The sequence below is a fragment of the Macrotis lagotis genome, chromosome 1, assembly GCF_037893015.1.
Source record: "Macrotis lagotis isolate mMagLag1 chromosome 1, bilby.v1.9.chrom.fasta, whole genome shotgun sequence".
NCBI classification, from domain to species: domain Eukaryota; kingdom Metazoa; phylum Chordata; class Mammalia; order Peramelemorphia; family Peramelidae; genus Macrotis; species Macrotis lagotis.
In genome coordinates, this window is record NC_133658.1 from 705,841,661 (window position 1) to 705,868,040 (window position 26,380).

Genomic DNA, 26,380 nt, shown 5'->3' on the forward strand with positions numbered 1-26,380 from the left:
GCCTTTATCTAAGGAAACTTGGGAAGAATCAATGTGCAGTACCTCTAATATGTGCCCTTGTAAGTGAATCTTCCTTCATCTTTCCAGAGAACTTAATATAATATTGGCTTGATAATATTCTAGGGTATTGGTATCAAAGGTTCACTTGGGCTATTACTTCTGCATTTATCCTCCTTATCTGCTGCTCTAAACCAGTGGCTCCCAGATTTATCAAAGTCAGCTTATCTTTATTTGGAACCAAAACTCATCATATAAGTACAAATAGCAAATAAACAAAATTTTTAAAAGATTAGCAAATTCCAAAAAATAAGTAGTGCTGGTTTGCCAGGAATTGATGAGATATGGAAGAAGGGAAGGAAGTAGAGAGCAAATACATTTACCAAGTTTCATCAACAATGCAAGGGAGGTACATTCAGGCAAATAGCAAGTTCTGTCCAGGTAGATCACTCCTTAAGCAATTGAATAAGTCAAACTCATTGACTGAGTCAATTCAGGGTAGCAAGACCTTTAATTTTTAATTGGCTTCCTAATCTAATTGACATCTAGATCCCCTTTCCCCAAAGTCCTCTCATCTTCAGGGCTCCAAAGTTCTTGGACTGTCTCATTTCATAGGTACTTGTTTCTCACAATTCCCTGTCTTCACTTCTACCTGGGAAAACTACACTTTCTTTGATAATGATACAGACCTATATTTGCATGAAATCCATGCCATCAAGAAAGAAACTTTTATGAAAATAATGAGAAAAAGTTAACCAGAGACTATTGGATAAGTAGTCATTAGTCCCAAAGATGGGTGTATAATTCCCAAAGAAACTTACAGTTTTGAATAGAAGGTTGAACTCCTTTTCCTACACAGATTCTACCTTTGCTCTGTCTGCTATGTGGTTTTGTATAGGCTACTTCCATATTTGGAATGCATTCTTTCCTCACCTCTAAAGATTAATATGCTTAGTGTCCTTCAGGACTCAGCATAAAGACTGCCTTTTTCACCATGTCTTTTTGAGTAGTCCTTGTTGCTCTCAGATTATGTGCCTTCTGCTCTTTATGCAACTTGTTTATAATTATGCATATTTGTCTCCCCTCTTCAAATGCAAGCTCCTTGAGAGCAGGAACTAATTTTACTTTTTCTTTACGTGTGCTATTCTTTAAAGCCTGCTTCTGATAATAAGCTTAATAAACTTGATGATTGATTCTGCTCTCTGGCAGGTGCTATGATTTGCAAATGAATTAGATTTAAGTGACTGCTCTCTGGCACAATGGGTTGAGAGGAGATGGGGTGCAATGTGCTTTTATTTCCCTCTTTCTTTGCATTTCTTCTCCTTTTCATGTCATTACCAACTCAGGTTTTTGAGCTGTTCCACAGGCACAAGTAAGTCAGTCTCTAAGAGTCTTCATCTGTTTATGTCATTTTTCTTTGCAAGAAGAGAATAAAATCTACAGAGACCTACTTTTCTCTCTGGTAGTCCCCACTTTCCAATTCTCTTGTTTTCTTTCTTTCATTTATTTTAATACCATCCTTTCTCTAACATTTAGAGGATTTGTTCCATCAATTCCTGCAAAGAGGAAGGTAAGAGAATTGAGGACAATGCTAATCAGGGGTGTGCTGGAGTCTCTCTTGAAAGAGCCAATTGTTAAATTTTCAATGTGAATATTTACACCTTGGGAATCAACAAATGCTATGCAAATCAGCATTTGACTTATTATTTTGATGTTTGTCTCTACTTGATAAAGTGTTGGAGAAAATTTTAACAATTAAGATTAAATTTAAAATTGTTTCATGAATATATTTTTTTCCCAGAGAGCTGGTTGTTAAAGATTTTCCCCAGCACACTCCTATCTAACATCTGTTATAGATATTTGATATCATGAAATTGTCAATGAATACATAATGAGAATAGCATCTTAGGAGAACGTAAAACTTTTGTTGAAAATTCATCTTGGACATTAGTAATGAAACTCGTACATTATACAATGTACCTACAAGTGCCACTTTAGGGAGACTGCAGAATCTAAAACCTGGCAAAAATGCCAGGTAATTCTCTGGCTATCTCTTCAACCCTAGGGAGTCTGTCTGGAATGTATACTTTAGTAATAAGGGTATACCAGGCAATGAAGTACTTTAGGCTTTATCAAATCTTCTGAAATATTCACAACTATATATACTTTCTCCTTCTACTGACATGATTTTCCCTTCCATTCTCCAAGAGGACCATGACATCAGGAAGGTGATGCTATGATTTGCAAATGAATTGGATTTAAATGAGGGCTGTGCAAACTCACCAATCTCCATCTGCTTATGTCATGTCTTCTGTTCAAAAAAAGAGCAAAATCTCCATGGTAATTCCCACTTTCCAGCCCCTTTTTTCCCTTTCTTTCATTTATTCTAGTTACCATCCTTTCTCTAACATACATGCCTTTCTCTTCTCTTCCAGAGCCATCTGGGTCCAGTGACCAGATATAGATCAAGATTAATTGGAGATAATCCCAGATGCAGTGGGAGACCTTGATGTTTTTAAACTAAGGTCTTTCCCAAATCTCACTTTGGCTGCCGTTTTACTGTAACCTGGAGTCAAGAGACCTATGTTCAAGTGACAAGTTCACTATTTTCTAGTTACATGGCTATGAGTGAATCATTTTATTTTTCTGAGATTTAACTCCATTTTCTAGATCATCAAACTAGTAAGATAAAATCATGCCTGTGCTACTCACCTCGCAGAGTTGTTGGGCAGGGGGGACATATAAGTGTGAGCTTAGTGAAAGGGACAAGGCTTTAAAAGGGTTTTCTCTTTGAAATGGAAAGATTTTAAGGAAAGAATCCAAACTAATGATGATGATGATGATGATATGATAGTGATGAAGATAAATCCCTAGAAGAGAATTAGAATAACCATAAAGAATGTCCAAAAAGGAGAATTGTTGTTTAAATAGACAATGAACTCTAAGAACCATGAAAGAAATTAGATCTACTATGGCCAGAGTTGGAAACACCAGAGACAAGTTGAACATTCAAAATCACAGGCTATGGACAATAAGCTGAAACTTGCTTAGGTCTGACTCAAAAGTAGAGTTACTGACCAGATGCTTTTCAAAATTGTAGACAAATTAAAGATGTTAACCGATTCCTTTGTCTCAGGTTATAACATTAAGGAGTCCTAGATTTAAAGCAGGAAGAGGCCATCTATTCCAAGCTCTTTATTTCATAGATGAGAATTTTAAGATACATAGAAAGCCTAAGTGATTCCACATTCTGCCTTTATAGAGCATTCCCTATATCTGGAATGCCTTTCCTCCACACCTCTGCCCCTAAATTCCTCTCTTTTTTAAGACAACACCTAAATAAGACTTTTCCCCATCCTTCTAGTCATTACTATACTTGCTTTCTTAAATTACATTGTATATAGTCGGCATGTATTTTGTATTTGTGATGTCTTCACATGACGTGTTTCCCTAGTAATTGAAGGAAGGAATTTTTTTTTCCTTTGCATACTTCACAATTTCCAGATTCTTAGTTAAGTGTTTGTAGACTAGACAAAAAAACAAGGCAAGGACTCTTTCTGCTATATGGAAATAACCCTCTGATGCAGGACAAAATGTCCTAAGTAACTGTTATTGCCCAATGTACCTCTTTTCCCCTAGATGTGGTTTTCACACCCCAGTCACTTTCCTTATGTTGCCCAATCTAAGATTCTAGGACCTGACTTGATTTGAATGTTTATCTCTGATTAGAAGCCCTGTCATTTGATTAGTGAGCTGGTATTTATTAGATCACTCTCTTCAACTGGGAATAATACAGAAACTGGGCATAGGCAGTGATGCTGAACTAAGGCAGATGTCTTTGACAGAAATGGGAACACTTGAGTTCCTCCTGCTTTTGATAGATGCAATTGTTGATTTCTTTCCCCTCTTGTCCTGGGGAGAAAAATATCACAGAATTTGAGAGTTATAAGGGACCTCAGAAACCATCTGGTCCAACACAGACATGAAAGGAATAATTGCCAGCCCTGACTTGAAGGACCCCCATGGAGTAACAACTAGCCATCTTAATAGAAATATAACAGCAGTAAGTTATCTCAACATAGGCAATACACACTATCCAGGGTCACTTGGTAAGAAAACATGTAAGTTTTAAAAGTCAATGTGTGTAAGTGAAAGAAATGTCCCTATTGGGAAATAAAATACAAGGATATGATTTTGGGATTTTAAAAAAGTAATCCTAATAGCTAGGATTTATATAGCCCTTTAAGATTTACAAAATGCTATACTTGTATCATCTCATCTCATCATTGAATTTAAGAATGGTTACAACTAACATGAGAATTTGTACAACCATGATGCCTGTTAATCATTTAAATAGAGTGAGTTGAAATTTGTGTTATCTATTTATATTAGTTCTCTTTGGGGGGGGGTTGAGGAATGTTTGTGGGGGCAATGGAGTTAAGTGACTTGGCCAAAGTCAAACAACTAGTATGTATCAAGTGTCTGAGGCTGGATTTGAACTCAGGTCCTCCTGACTCCAGGACTAGTGCTTCATCCACTGTGCCACCTAACTGCCCCTAGGTTAGTTCTTTTGTGAAAGTGTGACAAATATGCATTTATCTTCTAAACTTAAGAGGGAAGTTTTATAAATGTCATGAATTTTTAAATAAAAATTGGACCCTTTGTTACATTGTTACTGACATGTAAATTCCTCACTGGCAGGGCCTGAATTCTGCCTCACTGTGGCAAATGATTTGCTCACCCTTAGAAGCATTATGAGAGAGCATAAAGAGTTATTCTAGAATGAGGAGAATCCCAAATTAAATAGTTCTGCCAATTTAAGTATGAGTCACTTGAGTAATCTCTCTAAGATTGTTTCCTCATCTATAAAATGGGCATCATTCTTGCACTGTTTATGTCCTAAAATTGTGAGAAACACACTTTGTAAAATGTTAAATACAGTATTTTTAAAAAGGATTTATTAGTGGATAAGAACAATCAGTCCCTTCAACCTGAAAGATAGCAAAGAGTAGTAAGTAGTAGTGATAAAAGTAGTGTTAGTAGTGATAGTACTGGTAGAAGTACTAGTGGTAGTAGTAGTAGTGGTGGTAGTAGTAGTAGTAGTAGTAGTAGTAGTAATAGTAGTGGTGGTGGTGATAGTAGTAGTAATAGTAGTAGTGGTGGTGGTGGTGGTGATAGTAGTAGTAGTGGTGGTGGTGATAGTAGTAGTAGTAGTACAAGTAGTAGTAGTAGGAGTAGGAGGAGTAGGAGGAGTAGTAGTAATAGTAGTACTAGTATTAGTAATAATAGTAGTAGTAGTGGTGGTGGTGATAGTAGTAGTAGGGGAAGAAGGAGGAGGAGGAGTCTTAGTGGTAGTTGTAGTGACGGTAGGAGTAGTAGAAGTACCAATGGTAGTTGTAGTAGTAGTACAAGTACTAGTACTAGAAGTGGTTCTAGTGATGATAGAGGTAGTAGTTGTAGTAGTAGTACTAGTGGTAGTAGTAGTAGTTCTAGTGATGATAGTACTAAAGGTAGTAGTAGTAGTAGTAGTAGTAGTAGTAGTAGTAGTAGTAGTAGGAAAGTAGTAGTTTATTTAAGAGAGAAAAACTTGGTCTCTGACACATTCTAGCTGTGTGACCTTGGGCAATTCCTGTAACCCTTCAGGGACCTAGGCAGCTCTGTAAGGTTATACATTTTAAAAAATGATTCTGTTCTCCACTAATAGAGTTCTTCATGTGATTAGGAGCTTATTGACTGACTGTAGTAATAAAATCATAAACCTGGCATATATGTATAGATATGCTTATAAATAATATTTTTAGAAACATCACATTTATGCCAATATATACACATATGCATAGCCAATATTTGAGAAAAGTCCCATAGATACAGCTATACATATTGATAGGAGCAGCTAAGTCATGCAGTGGCTAGTATACCAGGCCTGGAGTCTAGATGACTTGAATTCAAATCCAGACTCAGACACTTTCTAGTTATGTGACCCTGGACAAACCACTTAACTATTTTCCTCAGTTTCCTTACCTAGCAAACTACTTTAATCTCTCTGTCAAGAAAATCCCAAATGGAGTCAAAGAGTTGGGTATGACTAAAAAACAGCATATATTTTGATGGATATTAAGTAGACCTAATATTTTAGAAATGTCCTGGGGGGTAGGGCTGGACAACTAGGTAGTGCAGTGGATAGAGCACTGGCTCTGTAGGCAGGAGGACCTGAGTTCAAATACAGCCTCAGATACTTAATAATTACCTTGCTATATGACCTTGGGCCAGTTACTTAGCCCAATTGCCTTACATACCCCCCCCAAAATGTCTTTTGGAAATTTAGCTTATCACCTTTTAGCTTGTTATGAGTCTCCTGAAGCAGTTGTGGGTTGCGTGGATGCTTCCAGAATGATTTATCGTTGAACTCAGTGGATAAGAACAATCAGTCACTGTGGCTCAGAACACCTTCTCTGAAGGTGATTTACTGCAGAACCCCAATGGATAGCACTCTTGATTGAATTAGACCATTGTGGTGTTTTCGAGGGAATGAATGTTCAGGAGGGTCTTGTAAAGAAATTTCTTTTGAGATCAGAAATTAGGTAACTTTGTATAGTTTTTTTTTATTGGAGCTTGTCATAATATCTACACATACAGTCCCTCCAAAACACTAACTTAAAAAAAATTATGTTACCCCAAGGGTTGGTTTGTTTAGAAAGTTTGGAAATTTATAAAATCAGCTCTCATTTAGGGAAAGTAGCTTGATCCAGTCTGATGATGAATTGCAGAGGAGGATAAGAAGAGTGGGTGATCATCCACTGTCTTGACAGGCATATAAAATTTGTTCCTATTACTATTTTAGGTAGCCTCCTTGACTTCCTTTAACTCCCAATCCTGTATCAAGGAATGGTTTCCGTGTACAATGTAGTCTAATTTCACTTTCTCTACTGTCAGGGAGAAAAGAACAAACAAATGAACAAAAGAAAAAACCCACACAACTCATCTCCAATAAATGTAATTGCTCCATCCTTCATTAGAGAGACTAATTTTTGAAGTACCAAACTTCAAAACATCTTCATGTAATTAGAGTGGATGATAAAAAGGAGAAATTTATCCTTTTGATAACCAAACATTTAGGTCCAGCCAATACAGTAGTTTGGAAACATTTGCCTCAAAGTTACAGTGCCTGCCAAGATCAAATTTGATTAGCCAAAACTTGCTATTTCATTGTTTAGAATGCCTAATAGATGATCTTCATGAATTGTGTTGAAATTCATCATTTTCAGTGGGATGACCAATTTGGTAGTGAATCTGACTGCTGTTAGCGGAGCTAATTCTCAGACAATATGTACAAAGTCTGTCATCTAGAGTTCATACTCCCAGAGTGTATGAGAGATCAGGATCATCTCCCAGTCATGCCCTAGGACATCAGAATAAAACTTTTGAGTAGATGGTCTTAATTGTTTTGGTGTCATGTCATTTGCGGTGTGATGAAGTCTAAGGACCCCTTCTCAAAAAAATGCTTTTGAATGCATTAAAGAACATAGAATTACAATAGTAATCAATTATGTGGAAATAAAGTAATCATTTTTTAAAAGTCCATGGACTCCAAATTAAAAACCCCTATTAAATGCAAATACTTATTTAATATAAATGTATTTAAAAATAACAGGACTGATATCTTATAATTAAAATTATTATGTACATGAATAACGATGATGATCTTGTTTATCCTTTGTTCTTCAAGACCATGAAATCAAGGAAGTGTTTCCATAGCATGCACATGAATTAGATTTGAGTAAGGGAGTGCTTTACTAAGTCATCAGTCTCATTTTTTTCACTAGAGGTAGGTATCTGGGTCCAATGGCCATATATGAATCAGGACAACTGGAGATAGCCCTGGATGCAAACAGAGTTATGTGACTTGCCCAAGATCACAAACTAAAAAAGGTTCAAGCATTTAAGATGAGATTTGAACTCAGGTCCTCTTGACTCCAGGACTGATGCTCTATCCACTACACCACCTACCCACCCCTTTATGAATACACATAGTATGCCATTTGAATACATAATAAAGTATGCTATGCAGTCCTATACTCCATATATTCAAGTGTATGGAGGTTGTAACCCACATATTTCTTCCCACTCCATGCAGTTTTTTTTTAGTTGTTTTTTTTTTTGCAAGGCAAATGGGGTTAAGTGGCTTGCCCAGGGCCACACAGCTAGGTAATTATTAAGTGTCTGAGACCAGATTTGAACCCAGGTACTCCTGACTCCAGGGCCGGTGCTTTATCCACTGCGCCACCTAGCCACCCCCACTCCATGCAGTTATCTATGTTTTTCCATTAGTTTGCCACAGAGCTCCATCCAGTGTTACTTGAACTCTTCTCTTCAATTTCCTAAATAACGGAACAAATGGGTTGTCTGCCAAATCTAGCTCTCACCAAGTGACCAACCCATCTTTTTTTTTTTAAATCATGCATGTGTTTAGGGGCGGCTAGGTGGCGCAGTGGATAAAGCACCGGCCCTGGAGTCAGGAGTACCTAGGTTCAAATCTGGTCTCAGACACTTAATAATTACCTAGCTGTGTGGCCCTGGGCAAGCCACTTAACCCCATTGCCTTGCAAAAAAACCTTTAAAAATTATGCATCTCTTTGATGATATTTCTGTATTTCAGTTTTTCTTTAAAGTTACTCAATTTTTTTTTTATTTCATAGCCTGCCCACATCACTAAATACCTCTCAATTTCCCTCTTATATAATACTTATATTCTGAAAACTGTAGTATTCTATTTCTTATAGTCAAATAACAATTCTAGTAGGACATAAGTACTAAAAATAGGACTTTGTTTTTGAGAGAAATTTGGAGTAATTAAGGGGTCATTTCAATCTTCTGAAATCAATCCAGTCTATTCAGCTTTTCCTTTGCAATGGTGATATCAATTTGTTGTCCATTTCCAGTGTTTAGATACTAAAGAATGGACTCTAGATTCTTCTCTCTAATGGTATATCATAATTTACAGATTTTCATCTATTTGTTTTGTTTTATTTCCTAGGGAATAGTTAAGCCAAGCTCTTTTATGTGGTTATGAAATTATTCCAGGAGAGTAAACAATATTCAATTATTTAAGGCAACTAATGTGATGTCATACACAAAATAGAGCATTTGGAGCACCTTGTTGTCTATAGGGAATCTCGCTTCAACTTGAATTTTACTCTGAATCTCTTCTATGACAGTGACAAGTGCCACTGAGCATGTCTTCTTGTTTATACCTTACCTCAAGGCTGTCCAAATGTGGGACATATGTGGCCTGCAGGGCGATTTTATGAAGCCCATCTATTGATTTACTATATGATTTTGTAAGTCGAGCTACCACAGAATTCTCACGAAAATGGCAAAAATAAACTGTTTATTGTTTCAAGAAAAACACTTTTAAAAGTAAGGTTGGACAGCCCTGTCTTACCTCACTATGGGTAGAAGATGATCAACAAAGTTATTTCTCTTTTTTCCATGGAATATTAAATCATTCATATGAGTTTATAACATTTCTTGGAATAGGCACCATTTTGCCTTTATTTATATCCTTAGCACTTAGCAGACTTGGCAAATAGTAACTGCTTAATAAATACTTTTTGCCTTTGGTTATGCTGGAAGGAAAGCATTTCAAGTCGAATTTTGATCTATTGAATCATAACTATTTGTCATTAATTAATAATAAATATGGTAGGATCTTCTATTCTCTGAATATGTTACAATCTAGTTTTTGGTTTGATTCTGGTCTATTCTTGTCCTTTGTTATTGAAGAAGAACAAAATGACATTACTTTATAGAGACAAATTACAGTGTTTCCTATTGTGCCTGATCAGATCAATACAAACACTGAACGTTCTACCATGGGTTAGGTAAAAATAGTCCATTAGAACACCTCTAAACTTACATATCTCATGTTTCCTTTGAGATGCTTCCATTCTGCCTTCCTCATAGAGTGCAGCCCCTCACTGATGAGGGCACACTGTACTGTAGAGTCCTGTGCTAGGGTCTCCCATAATGTACAATCAATTCTGAAGTTCTTAAGAGAGAACTTCAGGATGTCCTGGTATCACTTCTTCTGACCCCCTTGTGAGCTCTTGTGCTGTGTGAGTTCTCCATAAAATAGTTTTTTTTAATGGCAAGTGTACATTTGGCATTCCAACAATGTGGTCAGTCCATTGTAGTTGTGTCTCTGTAACAGTGTTTGAATGCTTGGTATGTACAATGAGCTTAGGATAGTGTTTGATACAATAATTCTTGTGAAAGCCTGTCCATTCCTTACTAGTAGCTTCATGGCTTTGGTTGCCATTTTCAGCCATATTTCTCTGCTTGGCAAGTAAATCAACTATTGATTAACCTACTTTTTAGACTCTTAGTCTTTTTTGACATTATGACATAATTATTGCTTATATCAATTCCCTTTTGTCCATTCCTATACTATTTTCATCACCAGTAATTCATTTTAATAGGTTTGATGGAGTGGTTTTAATTGCATGCCATATCTTTATCTCATCTTTAGTCATCTAGCTTTGAACCAACTTTGATCTTTGTTTTTACAAGTTGTCATCTGACTGTAGAGTGACAGCAGATTTAGAAGTGAATCTCACACCAGGAATTAGTCTTTCCTGTCAAAATATAGTGAGCTGCTCTTTGTGATATTATTTGGAAGATGCCATGAACAATACTCATGAATTCTTTTCTTGAAGAAATTTTTCATCATTTAGATGTAGTAAGTTTCTGTGTAGATTGGTCCTTTGTTTCTTCTCTTACTCTTTGTTCTTGTTTTATATTTCCTAATATATTTTCTCCAACCTCACCTTATATATTCAAGTTACCAGATATCAAAGTATATATTCTTTTTATTTGGAGGGATTTATTGAACTATTTGTAGAATGTTTCTACCTCTTTTTTTATTTCCAGCAAATGGTGAATAAGTTGCACTTATTTTCAAAGTGATTTTTTTTGGTAATTGCTTGTGAGTACTTTATTATGAGATGATCTAATTTTTGATGAAATTATGTTTTATGATCCCTTTGATTGTACAATTAAACTGACTAGTTAACTCCTTTAGTTGTCTCAGTCAAGGGAATCTGTGAGCAATTCTTCTATTGAACTAAATCTCTCTTCTATCTTTTGTTTTCTCTTAGTAAGAATGTTGATTGTTATAATTGAGCTCCTCTTTGTTGCTCCTACATTTGTCGGCCTCTGTACAAGTATTTCACATGTAGAAAATCAACAATTTATTTAAATTGGTAAATATTCTAAAAATTGTATGATTCTCAACACTCCACACAATATTCCATTATTGCCACTATCCCTAAAAAAGATAAGAGGTCACAAAACATTGAAGAGTATATTTCTTCAATTTTTCTTTGTTTCAAGAGTTATAATAGTTACAAAATTCTTCAACACATCCCAGTCTGTTGATCCTGACTCCTAAGTTCCTCAGAAAGCAGATTCAGTCTGTTGTCAGGATCATACTCAAAGTCATCCTACCATGCTAGAACTTGGCAATGTTTGTATAACCTTAAAGGTGATGTGATCAATGCCATGAACTGATGAGATGCCAAAGGATTTTGAAAAGGAGAAAAGTAGTTGTGCTTAGAGGTCTTTGTGTTTTGTGTTTTTGTCATTGCACTTTGTGCAATGATGCTATCTTGTCAGATGGGAGAATTGTTTCTTCCTTTTCTATCATTGATCCAACACGGTTGTCCTGCACACTCATTCTGTGCTGACAGTGAGATAGTGCATTATAGTAGAAAGGGCATGGAAAATAGCACCAGACCTAAGGTTTAAATCCTAATTATGATATGCAATATCTTTATGATTGGGTAAGTCACTCACTTTTCCCATTTGTGAAATTAGAAATATTTTTTAAATTAAGTGAATAATATAAATTTTTGTTATTAATCAAAAAGTACTGTGGATCGTCTATTCTCTAAAAAATAACCTAAAAAATTGGAGGATAGTAAGGTGGCACAGTGAATAGAATTCCAGGTCTGAAGTCAGGAAGACTTATCTTCCTGAGTTAATATCTGGCCTCAGATACTTATTAGCAACAAGTCACCTAACTCTGTTTGCCTTAGTTTCCCCATCTGTAAAATAAGCTGTAGAAGGAAATGACAAAGTATCCTAGTGTCTTTGCCAAGAAAATTCTAAATGAGAACATGAAGAATCTAATACAACTCAACTATAACAACAATGACAACAATTAGAGAGTTATATTCAGTGATCCTAAAGGTCCTTTTTAATTTATGATCCTTTAGCACAACACTAACCTAGAACAAATCTTAGCATTGGGATGTCATATTGGAAAGATTTAAAATAAACCAAAAAATCCTCCCTAAAGCCTAAATTGATTACTACTTTTATGTTTTCTCTCCCTGTGTATGTGTCCTAAAAGAAAGAAAATTGTTCTGACACAATTTTCTTATTCCTAGACCTTGTTTGTTTTTCAGTGCTTAGCACTTTTCAGTATTCAGGGTCATTGCAAAATGATTATTTTAATGATTTGTAATTGCTCCTTTTCAACTGATATAATAATCTCTAAATTTCTAATGTACAAAAAATACAATGTTTTTTTCCGAGGAATAATGCTAGATCAAAAAGGCCCTTTGATTATTGAATTATACTAAAAATTAATGAGCAAATATTACTTATTTCCTTATTTTAAAGATATTATCTCTAATGTATGAAGCATGCAAACATAATCAACTCTGTAAAATAGAAATGAATGTGTCAAGATAAAAATAAATTTTATTAATTTCACAAAAAAGCAAGCATGGAAACTCTAGCACGCCATCAAAAAAGATGCCAAGTCTCCAAGCCGAGATTCAAAAGTTCAAGCACATGTTCATTAGACTTAGTCATCAACTACTGGTGGATGCCTATGTTACCTGCTGCCAGGGAACTTAGTAGTAGAATCCAATATGAAATGAATTCTTGGTATTATAAGTGGCTAACCTTTTAATTCTACTCACAGAGGATGACTCGACCTTATTTTCTCAAAAACTTTTAAAAATGTATTCATGACTTTATTCTTTGAAAATTGTAATTATAGTTAAATATGAAATAACAGAGGATAAGCCTAGTTAATGCCATGTTTATGCATAGACATACACAGTAATGCACTCTGGGTGGACCTATGAATTGGTCTAACCATTTCAGAAAGAAATCTAAAATAATGTGAAAAGAGTGAGTAAAAATGGGCATACTCTTTGACCCAGAAATTCCACTTCATGTGGTGTATAACTGAAAAAGAAATATCTTGTATATACAAAAATATTCATAAAAACATTTATATGCACTCTATTTCATCTATTTATTTATGCTTCTATCCAGTCCTAACAATTTAGAAATGGCTAAGTGAATTGTAGAGTACAAACATATTGGAATAATATTAATGTGCTAAGGAAAATTATGACAATGATGCATAGAGAATTATAGAAAGCATATAAACTGATGCAAAGTATAACCAGCAGAACCATGAAAATAGGAATTACAACGAATATAGCAATATAAATGGAAAGGACAACAAAACTGAATGTTGAGAAATTACGATGACCAAGCATAGCTTCAAAGAAGAAAAATAAGAAGTACTTCCCCCTCTTTGTTTCTTCACAGAGGAAAGGGATTATGGGTGTGGCATACTTTTAAAAAATATTTTTGGCTAGTTTTTGCTTCACTGAGGAATGAAACTATGAATACGTTGGGAAATATAAGTGATTTAAAACCAAAAGATATAAATTATAGTTTCAGGTCACCATCACCATTATCCCCATGATCATCATTATTATTGTCACAATATGAGCAAGAAGATAGTTCTCTTTATCCTCTTATTCTTTTTTCATTATATCAATGAACATATTAAAATTTTACAATGTTTATCTACCAGCTAGCTTTTTACTCACCTGATAGGAGAAAAAAAATTTTTATTCTGAGAACTTCCATTATCAAGTGTTTCTCAGTCCTCTATACATGCCTAAATTCAGTTGTAACATTCATGAAATAGGTATCAGAGAAGGGGACTGAATTTATAGGTAGTTTGTAGGTACAATTTGCTCTATCAAACTTTTACCACATGCCTCAGGGAATTTGATTATATCCTTCAAAGTTTAGGAAATCTATTGGGACAATGTAGCCTCTGGAAACAAATATAATGTATTGTCTTCCATGTGTAAAAAAATGCTTGTTTTGAATCAGATCTATAAAATAATATATATGTGAAATAAAAAATATATATAAATATAAATAAAATATATAGAACATTATATATATATAAAATAAAATAAAAACCATATGATGAACTCCATATATATATATGTGTGTGTGTGTGTGTGTGTGTGTGTGTGTGTGTATGTGTGTGTTTGTGTGTGTGTGTGTATGTTCTACAATAAATTTTCAGGTCTTGACTGGCTTACTCTTGTAAACAACTATATATTTGTAGAACCTTCCTTATTCTGTATTTTGGAAAATATAAATTGATTAAATATTCATCTAAGCTAAATGTAGTCCTGAAGGAAAATTTCCAACAATAAATCTCATGTAATGAATTAGAATGACAGATAGGAATTATTTGGGGATTATTTACATTTACATATTAATCATGTCAGTAGGTCCCTCTATTGGCATAGATAATTGAGAAGTGATGGTATCTTTAAATTATGATTGCTCACTTGTGTTAAGTGTAATATTTGTGTCAAGCATAAGAATAATTGGTATCAAAAAAATTACACACTGAATAATTTTTGAAAAGTTTTGAAATTTAATCTGATTTATACTCATTGACTATTTTTTCTCATTTTTTAAAATTAAACTTAGTGAATTTGATTGGGTTATGTCCAATTAGTTTACCAGTTTTGTAATGTCAGACAAATCATAATCTCTCTGAGTCTGTTTCCTTATTGTAAAATGGAAATCTCTATGTCACAAGGCAAATATGGATAAAATAATAAAATGCTATATAACCATAAAGTGCTCCATAAATGAAAACTATTAATCATCATCATCATCATCATCACCACCACCATCATCAGTCAAAGAGAGCATAACCAATCATAAACCTTGTTGAAATTCTGTCTAAAAGGGGTGGCTAGGTGGCACAATGGATAGAGCACCGGCCTTGGAGTCAGGAGCACCTGAGTTCAAATCCGGCCTCAGACACTTAATAATTACCTAGCCGTGTGGCCTTGGGCAAGCCACTTAACTCCATTGCCTTGAAAAATCTAAAAAAAAAAAAATTCTGCCTAAAAAGAAGTGTTACTCAGTTAACATTCTCAGATAGCATGCAAAATTTTCCAAGTTGTAAGCCCCACAGGCTCTTTCCTTGAGGTTGGCTCTTGTGTTTATATTAGTCCACAAAAAAGAAATTTTAGTTTTAGTATTCTACTAGTGTCAGATGAATCAAAGTTTTTGAGTCCAGAAAAATGTAACATTCAATGATATAACATTTATAAGTAAAACAGAACCATTTGACTTTTCAGATAGGTTAACTAACACCAAATAAACTCTACAGAAATAGTGCCCTGATTTTTCCATCACTGGCTTCTTGATCAAAACTCATCGACTTTTCTTCTAATTGTTAGACATAGTTTTTTTTCCTCTAAAACTCCCAGTTCATGCTGTCAGTATTTATGATCACAACAGCTAGCACTTTCTGTTTTTTAATTATGATCAGTTCCATTGTTGTTTGGTGGTTTGTTTTTTTTTAAAATAATGAGAGTATATGGTATAGTGGATCTTGAATGGTGTATTTATTAAACACTTAGTATGTTCTAGGCTACTTCACAGACTTGGATAGAGTTGAACTTGAACAGAGAGCTAAACTTGGCTAGAAAGATGGATTTTTATTCAGGAAGATCTAGGTTCACATCTCATCTCTGTCAGTAGTTTTGTAAATTAAAACAACATTTAATCTTTTTAAGTCTCAATTTCCACATCAGTAAAATGGATCTTTATCTTATAGGGTATAATGCTTATAATATCTTACAAGGCTGGGATAATGAGATGTGTAGAAATTCCCTAGACCTTAAAGTGCCATATATTGTTTTTTGTTTAGTTTTCATGTTTCACTCTTGGTGATCCCATTTGGGATTTTCTATATCACTGGTAGAGTGATATACCATATCCTTCTACAGCTCATTTTATAGCTGGGGAAAGAGGCAAACAGGGTCACATAGTTAGTAGGTGATTGAGGTTGGATTGACCTCAGCTCTTCCTAACTCCAAGTCCAGAGCTTTATCCTTTGCACTACCCAGCTGCCCTAAAATGCTTTTAAATTATGCTTATACCTTTCAATACCTTATAATTAATTATTCTTGCACCTTTCACTTTCCAGTCCCAATCAGTAATAACCCTTTTTCTCAGGTACAATCTTGCTCACAATCATCTAAAAGCATTTTCTGAATCCCTTGAGGCAGTCATTCTATGGGTATTCTTGATGTTTGATGTTTGAATAAAATTATAGGAGGTAAAATTTTAAAAGATCATCATTATGTGTGATTTTATGACAAATTATATGCAAATCAGCATTTTTAGTCCAGATCCTTAGCCCTCTAAACAAAACAACATTAGGACTATATTCTGATGTGGAAACAATAATAAAAAATTGCCTAACATCTAAACCCCTCAAAAGTTTTAACAAATTTATATTTATTCTATTCTATTGAAAAGTGTCATGGAAAACCATCCAGTTCTTGAGGAACCCACCAGCTGATAGAAGCACATGGGGACTCCAATTAGCAGTTTTTTTTTCTTGTACCTTTGTATAAGCCTGAGGAAAGCCAACTCACACAGAGGAAAAAAAACAATAGTTCCAGTAAATTTGGCTTAAAATAAAGAAAAAATAATGGTTCATTTTAAAACAAAAAACCATTTATATTTAATTTATTTGTGGAAATATCCTATAAGATTTTGGAGTCTCAAGGATACCTATCAAAATGCTAAACTTTAAACACAAACATACACATTCTTGAAATTCAAAGGATTGGGCTTTTCATAAACATAATTTTCAATGGTTGTCACAACAGAATGAAGAGTACCTGGATTATTACTTGAAATTTCCAGCTCCATTATGGATTTGATTTGTGACTATGAACACACCAACCAGTCTCAAAGTATTTATTGATCCCAGCTCTAGACATATAGCATTATATACTAGGTGCTCAGGTATAACAAAACAGGTATAACAACTGAATTTGGTCCCTACTTAAAACTTAAAATTTTGATTTCAGTTTAGCTGAAATCTCAATGCTTTGGAAATTATTTTTAAATATAGGGAAAAATGTAATAATTACTAACATTCAAATAGCATATTAAAGTTTGCAAAATGCTCTTTCACTTGAGCCTCTCAATAAACCTTTTTAAATTCTGAATATATTATTACATCCCATTTACACAAAGGGAAACAGGCTTAAAAACTTTTATTACCTTGGACTAAAATATCTACATCCTTTGACACAGATTCCATTATGGGACTAATACAAGGAGTCCACTGATAAAACAAAAGTCCCAATATATAGCAAAATATTTATAGCAGCACTTCTTGTGTTGGCAAAGAATTGGGGAATGGCTTAATAAATTGTGGTATGTGAATATAATGGATTATAACTAGACTATAAGAAATGATGAATAACAGAGAAGCACAGGAAGATCCATGTAAACTGATGGAGAGGGAAGTGAGCTGAGTCAAGAAAACAGTATTACAAAAAGACCACAATTAAGGAAATGTAAAGAATAAACACACAAAAATTTTTGCAAATGTTGAAAAATTATAAAGAACAGAATGACTCAGAAGAAGAGAAATGAGAAAACACTTCCATGCCTTCCTTTGTAGAGGTAGAAGGTACACAAGTGTTGCACATTATATAAATTTCAAATTATTTTTTATGTATCATCAATAATGCTAATATTGTCCTTTTCTTTGTTTGTCTTAAACACTTTTATTTGTTATTATGGTATGACTCTCTGGAAGATGGGGAGAGAGAAGGATATATGGTTGTGTAAAACAAAAGTCAATCTATTTTTTAAGTTTAGTAACTTACTCATCATCATACAATTAGTAAAGTTAGCATTTTAATTTCCCTTATTCCAAGTTAAAAAATGTGGTTAATAATTAAAATTGCAATAAATACTTTTTAAAAATGTATTTTATTTTTAATTTATGGAGTAAAAGAAGCATTTCCATATCATGATACAAAACAAAAGATGATTGTGTATGAAATTACTTATCCACTATGTCCAACTTGCTACTCCTTTCAAATGTGCAACAAAGTTCAAAGTAAATACCTTTGTTATCTTTCCTCTTCCACCAGTGATTTCAAAAACTTATGATTTCATTGGTTGTTTATCTGTCCTGCCTTCACATGTCTATGCCTTGGTAGAAAGTTTCAGTTATTCTTGCAAAAAAATTGAATCAATTATGGACTAACCTTCTGATTGTGAATTTTGAATATAAATAGAATCATCCTTATATGACTAAATACCCAGTCTAATCCTGGATCCTAACCTTCAAGTTTGTCTTGATATGTAGATCCTACCAAAGGCTGCATGATCTTTGAGAACCCCAAGTCATCTCAGGGACACTATGAGGCATCAGAGGAGGACTTCAGTGGAAGACTGTTTTATTACCACTTTCAAAACAACAATAGAAATTTTAAAATGACTCCTTCTAGGGTTAAATGTTTCATTAAACATTCTGAAAATTACAAATTCTTGACGTGGTGACCAACACAAAGGGGTCAACTTCATGACTTGAAGAGTACTCATTACTATAAAAAACCTGTATTCTACAGCTTTCCTGATGCAAGTGCTGAAAATGAGATTAATATTTTTTCCTGAAAACCATAAATTACATTTCCTAGGGTAAAGGTTTTCCTGCTTAATGGAATTCACTTACTGAAAATTTATTGCCTTGTCATACAAAATTTCTAACACTGATAACACTAGTTTAATGGCTTCATTTAATGGACAGTTCTAATCCTGGTTCTCTGGTGAGCAGACTAGAGGCAGGAGACAGATCTCAATTTCATTGTATTGAGATTAATCCCATACATAGTCTCCATGTAATTCAGACTTGACCTGAATTTTTCAGCTGCATTGATTTGAAAAAACATGAGTGCACATGACCAAAGATGCATGCATCCATATAGACATCTTTTTCACATTTAGATCTATTAATCGACCAAAGGGTTAGATAGTCAAGGAGATTTTGATATGGATAAAAAAGAATATGTCCCTCATATTTTCACATCAAAATTACTAAATTCCTATGAGGGAGACTGTAATGATAAAAGAACAGTGATTTCTTTTTTCCTTTTTTTTAAGGTTTTTTTCAAGGCAATGGGGTTAATTGGCTTGCCCAAGGCCACACAGCTAGGTTATTATTAAGTGTCTGAGGCCAGATTTGAACTCAGGTACTCCTGACTCCAGGGCCGGTGCTCTATCCACTGCACCACCTAGCCACCCCAAGAACAATGATCTCAATCAATCCATGAGCACGTGTAAAGCACCTATGATGTCCAAGACACTAATAAATGGACAAATTTGTTGTGCTTTAATTTTTCCTCCATAGTTCTCAGGGGCCAGGCAATAATTAATTATTTGAATATTAACATTAAAAAATACATTCATGCTGATAAAGAAGTTATGGATAGGTTATTAAGCAGTTAATGTCAAATAGTGTTATTCATTCAGCCATCAGTCATGTCCAACTCTTTGTGAACCTGTTTTGAGGTTTCCTTGGCAAAGATACTTGAGGATAGTTTGCCATTTCCTTTTCCAGCTAATTTTTACAGGCAAGAAACTGAGACAAACATAGGTAAGTGACTTGACTAGAATCACACAGCTAATAAGACTTTGAGGCCAGATTTGAACTTAGAGAGATGAGTCTTCCTGATTCTAAGTCCAGTATTCTATCCATTTGGTCACCTAGCTTCCCCCATCATAGAGAAAGATAAGCTAAAACAAATAAAGCACCTTTCAAAATTTAACGTGTGCAAAGTATTATTACTATTGTATTTTTAAAAAGTGCCTTACAACATCCATCTTATTTTTATAAACTTTTTTACAAGAAAAGTGCAAAACCTTTCAGCTAATTTCAGTGGATAAATAAAGACAATCTCAGAACAGAAGGACAGAGTGAAGGTAATTGGAGGGGGTGGAAGAAATAGTCAGTTTCATAGATAACATCAGAAAATGCTTTTCTAATTGAAAAAACATGTATCTTTGAGGTTAATTCTCTTCCATTCCAAAACAACAAAGCATTTACTTCTGCAGTCTATCACTATTTTGTGGACTGAAAACATATATGGTGCCAGGAAGGATAGGTAAGATAAGACAAAAAAGTGGGGGGAGTAAGGATTTCTATTTATTACTATTATAAAGTTTAAAGAGGTTTTTATTTTTTTTTTAAAAGTTTTTGTTTGCTAAGATAGATCAGGCTCACAATGATTTCTGAGCAGAAAACAATGCTAATTAAATCAGTAGGAAAACAAACTGAGTGACTAATGCAGAACTGATTTAGAATCTGCAACATGTTCTGTACCTACATGTAGACAAGAAAAGAGGCTAGAATTAGGCATTCCAAGGATGGCATTCCAATGATTAGGGAAATAAGAAAGGAAGAAATCAGAAGCAAAATGATATTTCAAAGAACCAGATCTGAGACTGAAATACAAAGAGCAAGAGGAATTTTGTTTTGTTTTGTTTTGTTTTGACAATTCAGTATGCAGAAAGGCCTGCATTTGGCCTGAATTACCCTGACCAGCTAGCTGCATTATTCATCATACAATAGTGCAAACATTTATGCATTCACTTATTAATGAGCCTGACACCTAGCTCTTGCTGCTGCATCATTTCTCAGTTCATTGCAATTACCAGTTTGAAAGTCTGTACTGATGTCATTGATACAATTATAGAATATCAGGGCTAGAAGGAACTTTGGAAATCATGTTTTACTTTTACCGCTCTCCACCCCCTACCTTTCATTTTAGTAATGTGGAGATTGAGTAAGTAACTTGCCCAAGAAACAATGAAATGTAGTGACATACCTGAAAGGAGACCTCAGTTCTTCCGACTTGCATCCTAGTATTCTTTTTCACTATAAAAAACAACTCAAACTCTCTAAGGGTAAAGGTTGAATTTATTTCACTTGCTTGTACAGGTCTCTGCAAGGCAGCAACATTCAAATATCCTAGGGCATTTCCAAAATGCTTAATTGTACAGAGATGTTTCATTGGACTCCATTCCAACATTCCTAAGAGAAATGAATGCAAGAACATTTCAATAGTAAATAAAAAATATTATGTAACTTTGCTGCTGCTGTGAGTGATTAACTAGAAGGAATTTACCAATCACCCGTTCAAATTGTCATTTTTGTTTTTGTTTTCTAACTTTCTTTGTCTTGACAACTTTAGACAGTTAAGGTTCAGTGGACCAGAAATTAGAGAGGAAATGGACTGATATCAATCTTCTTCAGGAAGACAAGTTGCAAAGCTTATCCTGAATTACAGCAAAATAAGCAATACATGATGCAAAAAATATGGTTCAAAGTCACATTGAATCCCCTGGTTCCTGGCAGTAAGTATGGCTGAAGGTGGAAACCTGTGAACGCACAATGCCACTTATTTTTCTGCAACGCAATATGTTTCATCCAAATGTGCTTGAATAAGACCTTGATCATGTAGGATGCTGACTTTCCTGTTGGCAGAATGGTAAACCACACTGTCAATTATATATCAAAAGCATGCTCTGAAATCCATTAGACAAAAAAAAATATGTAACCTATAGCACTTTTAATTCTATGTGGTTCATACTCATAGGAAATAGAGCCCAGTTTCAAGAATTTTTCAAATCATCTCTCTTTTGCTGAATAATTAAGCAGTCTTATTTCATAGCTAATCTAAGTGGACATATTCGAGTAAGTGATTGTTTATTTTCAGTCTTATGAAACTCTTCATCATTACTTTTGGGGATTTTCTTGGCAAAGTCATTAGAGTTTTTTGCCATTTCATTCTCCAGCTCATTTTATGGATGAGGAAACTGAGGCAAAAAAGTTAAATGACTTTCCCAAGGTCATACATTGAATAACTGTCTAAGACCAGATTTCAACTCCAGAAGAAGAGTCACTGACTTCAGACCCAACACTCTTTCCATTGTGCCATGTAGCTGCCCTTTTTTCCCCCTACAATAGGGGTTGTCTATTGGAATATTTATATTAAGGAATGGAAGAATTCTAAACATTAATCCCCACAATTATTGAAGGTTTTTAAACTAAATTTTAAAACCAGATAGTATAGTATATATGCCTGTGATCTCTACCACTGAAGAGACTGAGTCTGGGGAATTTGGGAGTTCTGAGTTACAGTAGGGTTAAAGTTTATCTGGAATCTGCACTAAGCTCTGCCCAGATAGCTGTGCTTCTGGAACTGCAGGATCACAAGGATGCTTACAGCAAGGAGAATAGCACAGATTGAAAATGAAGCATGTTAAAGCTACTATTCTGGTCATTGTGGAATTAATGTGCAAGTGTCTCATGTTTTTCCAACCTGGGTTGGAAGAGGGAGAAATAGGGAGATTCAATTTGAAAAATAAAATACAATATAGGAATATCTTTATGAAGGATATGTATGAAGAATTGAAGATGAAAAGTATAAATGATACCACTGGTGTAATTTCAGATCTGTCATATTTTAAGTCTATTCTTTCTTCTCTCCACCTACCTCCTGTATCCCCTAAATACGCATAATCTGAATCAGAGGCCAGAAGGGTTTTAAAAAAGTGATGGTATAATTGAAAGTTATGAATTAAAGCTATCTCTCATCACATGAAAAAATTCTCCAAAATTTTTAATTAAAGAAATGCTAATTAAAACAATTCTGAGGTATCACCTCACTCCTATCAGTTTGGTGAAATGACAAAAAAGACAATGATTGATCTTAGAGACATATGGGAAAACTGGGACACTAATATACTGTTGGTAGAATTGTGAACTAATTCAACAATTCTGGAGAGCAATTTGGAACTATGCCCAAAGAACAATAAAACCATGCATTCTCTTTGATCCAGCAATACCACTACTAGGACTATATACCAAATCATAAAAAAGCAGAAAAGACCTACATGCACAAAAATATTTATAGCAGTTCTTTTTGTAGTGGCAAAGAATTGTATACTGAGGGAATGTCCATCTATTGGCACATGACTGAACAAGTTGGAGTATCTGACTGTTATTAAATATTATTATTCTGTAAGGAGTTATGAACAGCCAAACTTTTGAAAAGCCTGGAAAGAATTGCATGCACTGCTGCTAAGTGAAATGATCAGAACCAGGAGATTATTGTAAACATAAACAGCAATGCTGTGAGATGATCAACTATGACAGACACAGCTCCTCTTAGCAGTTCAGTGATCAAGGACTAAGACTTGTTAAGGAAAATGCCATCTACCTCGAGGGGGGCGGAAACGCTGTAGTCTGAATGTGGAGTTAAGTATACTATGTTCAATTTTAAAACTTCTTTGATGTTTCTTTCTCTCTCATGCTTTATTTTTCCCCTTAGTTCTAATTCTTCTTTCATGACTAATATGGAAATATGTTAAACATGATTGCACATGTATTAGATTATTTGCTGGAATAGGGAGTGGGGATGTCAGGGAGGGTGGTAGAAAAATATGGCACTCAAAAGTCTGCCAAAGGATGAATGCTGAAAACTATCTTTGTACATTATTAGAAAAAAATTAAAGTTTATTAAAAAAAGAAAAAAGAAGAGAAAGTCTTTTTATTAATTGCTATTTGACCTATACTTTTACCAGTTAAATATTACACATTGGGGAGTAACTGAGATCCCATACCCAGCCCCTTTTGCTAACCTGAACCCATCCAAATTGTCTTTATCTCATTATGAAAGTTAACAATAAAAACTGATTCCATCCTGAATCCCTTGCTGATTTCCAATGATCAATCCTGGTACTTTGGTGTACTTTTAATAAACTTCTTTTAATTCTCTTTGCTCTAACTTTTGCCTCTTTAATCAGGGTGAAGGACTGAACAAAAAATTTTCCTTTTAACAGTATCCTACTTTGGGGAAGAGTGGAAAATAGAGAGCTTGAATGATTAATTATTTCTTGGCCACAATATCTTTTAGATTATACTGATTAAATTTTAATGTTAACAGATCAAGAGTATATTTTTCAAAAATTATTTGAAACACATATTAGTTTTTTACATAGGATAGAAAAGAATAATTAAGAAGCCAGTTGGCCCAAGGAGGAAAATAAACACAGAGATTCTTAAGTGACTTTGAGTGTTTATCTAAATGGATTTTGTACCAGTAAGATTCTTAGTAATCAAGCATAACTGCTTTTAGTAATGTAAATGGCCAAACTCTTCACCTGATACAACTCTAATTAATCATTTGTGTGCAAAAAAATTATTTAAATTTCAGCTAATTTTAAATGAATACAAGGAAATAGAGAAAAGTCTGTTCTCTTGTTTTAATAATCTCTTGAAGCATATTTTAACTCTGTAAGAGAAAGCATAGGTTGTAGTAGAGAAATTAGATCAAAACTTTATTAAGGGGCAGCTAGGTGGCATAGTGGATAAGGCACCGGCCTTGGAGTCAGGAGTACCTGTGTTCAAATCCATTCTCAGACACTTAATAATTACCTAGCTGTGTGACCTTGGGCAAGCCACTTAACCCCATTTGCCTTGCAAAAAAACTAAAAAAAACTTTATTAAAATAAGTAGCATCCATCTACCCCACCTCAATAATATGCAAGCCAAGGTGGGGGGTAAATATTTCATTTTTGTCTCTGTTTCTTAGGGTCCTAGTCTATAGTAGGTGTTTGATAAATGTCTGTTGATTACCCTTTAATTTGTAAAGAATTTTGTGGCTTATGAAGTCCTTTGCCTACATTATTCTAATTCCATCCTCAAAATCACCCTGTTTTGTAAGGTACTGTAAATAATAAACTCACTTAATTGAAGGGGGAAACTGAGACTCAGAGCAGTAATTTGCCTGTGTATTTACCACTCTAGGAAGAACCAGAACCTAATCCCTAGTATTACTTCTACTAGTGCTTCATAATCAAAGATGACTTTACTAACCAACCAAATGATTGGAGGTCTGAACTGCACAGTTCTGTTTGTTATAGTGAGGAGTAGGTTGTGCAAGGATTCCTTCTTTGCCTTTACCAGAATCATTCATTCCAGGACCTATTTTATAGGAAATAGGACTATTGGAGATGCTCTGGCTGCTGTGGGAGTCTCTTGATCTTAAATGGTTTTATTTCTTCCCATAACAGATCTTGATCTTGGTGCATCATCCACGCCAGGTAAGCACCAGCATTTGACATCTAGTGACAGAATGTGACCTGTCTCTTGATGGGATAAATGCCAGTATGGTCTTTCCTCTCAAACTTTCCACCTTTGAGTTGGGAGGTACCCATCAGTGTGATATGAATGTTAATAGCTTTACCACTACAACAGTGTCAGCTTGCCATTCCTAGGGCTATACTGCTCTATTGTTTGTTAGAACTGGAGGACACACGATGCTTTCCAAGGCCAGGCCCCCTCTCTCTGTGTGAACCCATTCCAGGCTGCCCTTCACAAAGGAAAAAGAACTCTGGCTTCTAAAGGATAGTTATCACACTGGACGCCAGAACTTTGAGGGGCAAAATGGATAAGGGTTCTATGTGAACATCAGTTGAACATAGGTTAATTGCCTCTGTTGCCCTCAGCCAATTGAAAGGGAGTTGGGTTCAGACTCTCGAATCTGGAATTTTGACTCCCAATTCAGCTACAGAGTAGAAGGTTACACTTTCTGCTACAACAACAGAAACCTTCTCAGAAATAACAAAAACATCTTAAGTTTATCATTGTTAGTCTTGCTCTACATTGTGATGTTTGCTGGAATCATTTACTCATTACTGATCAGATAATAGGTTCTCATTATTATTTTTACTCAACTAAAACCCTGTTCCAATTCAATTACCACCTTTAATTTCAGGATATTTTTTCCTAATCAGAGAAAGCAATCCAGTTTTTTTAACTAATATAATACCTGATAGATTCCAGTCTTACATAGTCAAATAGGATAATCACGTCCCTCTACTTGCTACTAATTTTCATTTGTTCCCATCCCTGATACTAAAGCATTCAAGTTTTATATTTTATTTCTTATTATTTACTAAAATTGTGCTATCTCTGATTAATCAACTAATTCTGCATGACCACCCAAATTTAGTAAATATAATTTATATAACAATCTAAGAAAAATTTTCCCATAAACTTTTGTCTATAAATCCTTTTCCTAATCCATAAACCTTTGCTTACCTCTCTCTCTCTGTCTCTGTCTCACTTTCTCTGTATCTCTGTATA

At 34.5% G+C, this 26,380-nt stretch overlaps 2 long non-coding RNA genes across 2 annotated transcripts in view; one reads left to right on the forward strand and one right to left on the reverse strand.

The window, feature by feature from the left end:
• The window catches only part of LOC141507841 (uncharacterized), a 28,747-nt gene extending 24,348 nt beyond the window's left edge, over nt 1–4,399 (forward strand). Inside the window, exon 5 of the long non-coding RNA XR_012474283.1 lies at nt 2,433–4,399. This is a non-coding gene — a long non-coding RNA (uncharacterized LOC141507841). The remainder of the gene's footprint in view (nt 1–2,432) is intronic.
• Nucleotides 1–21,195, reverse strand: part of LOC141507843 (uncharacterized) — a 109,994-nt gene extending 88,799 nt beyond the window's left edge. Inside the window, exon 1 of the long non-coding RNA XR_012474284.1 lies at nt 21,054–21,195. This is a non-coding gene — a long non-coding RNA (uncharacterized LOC141507843). The remainder of the gene's footprint in view (nt 1–21,053) is intronic.
• Between the last annotated feature and the right edge of the window lie 5,185 nt (nt 21,196–26,380).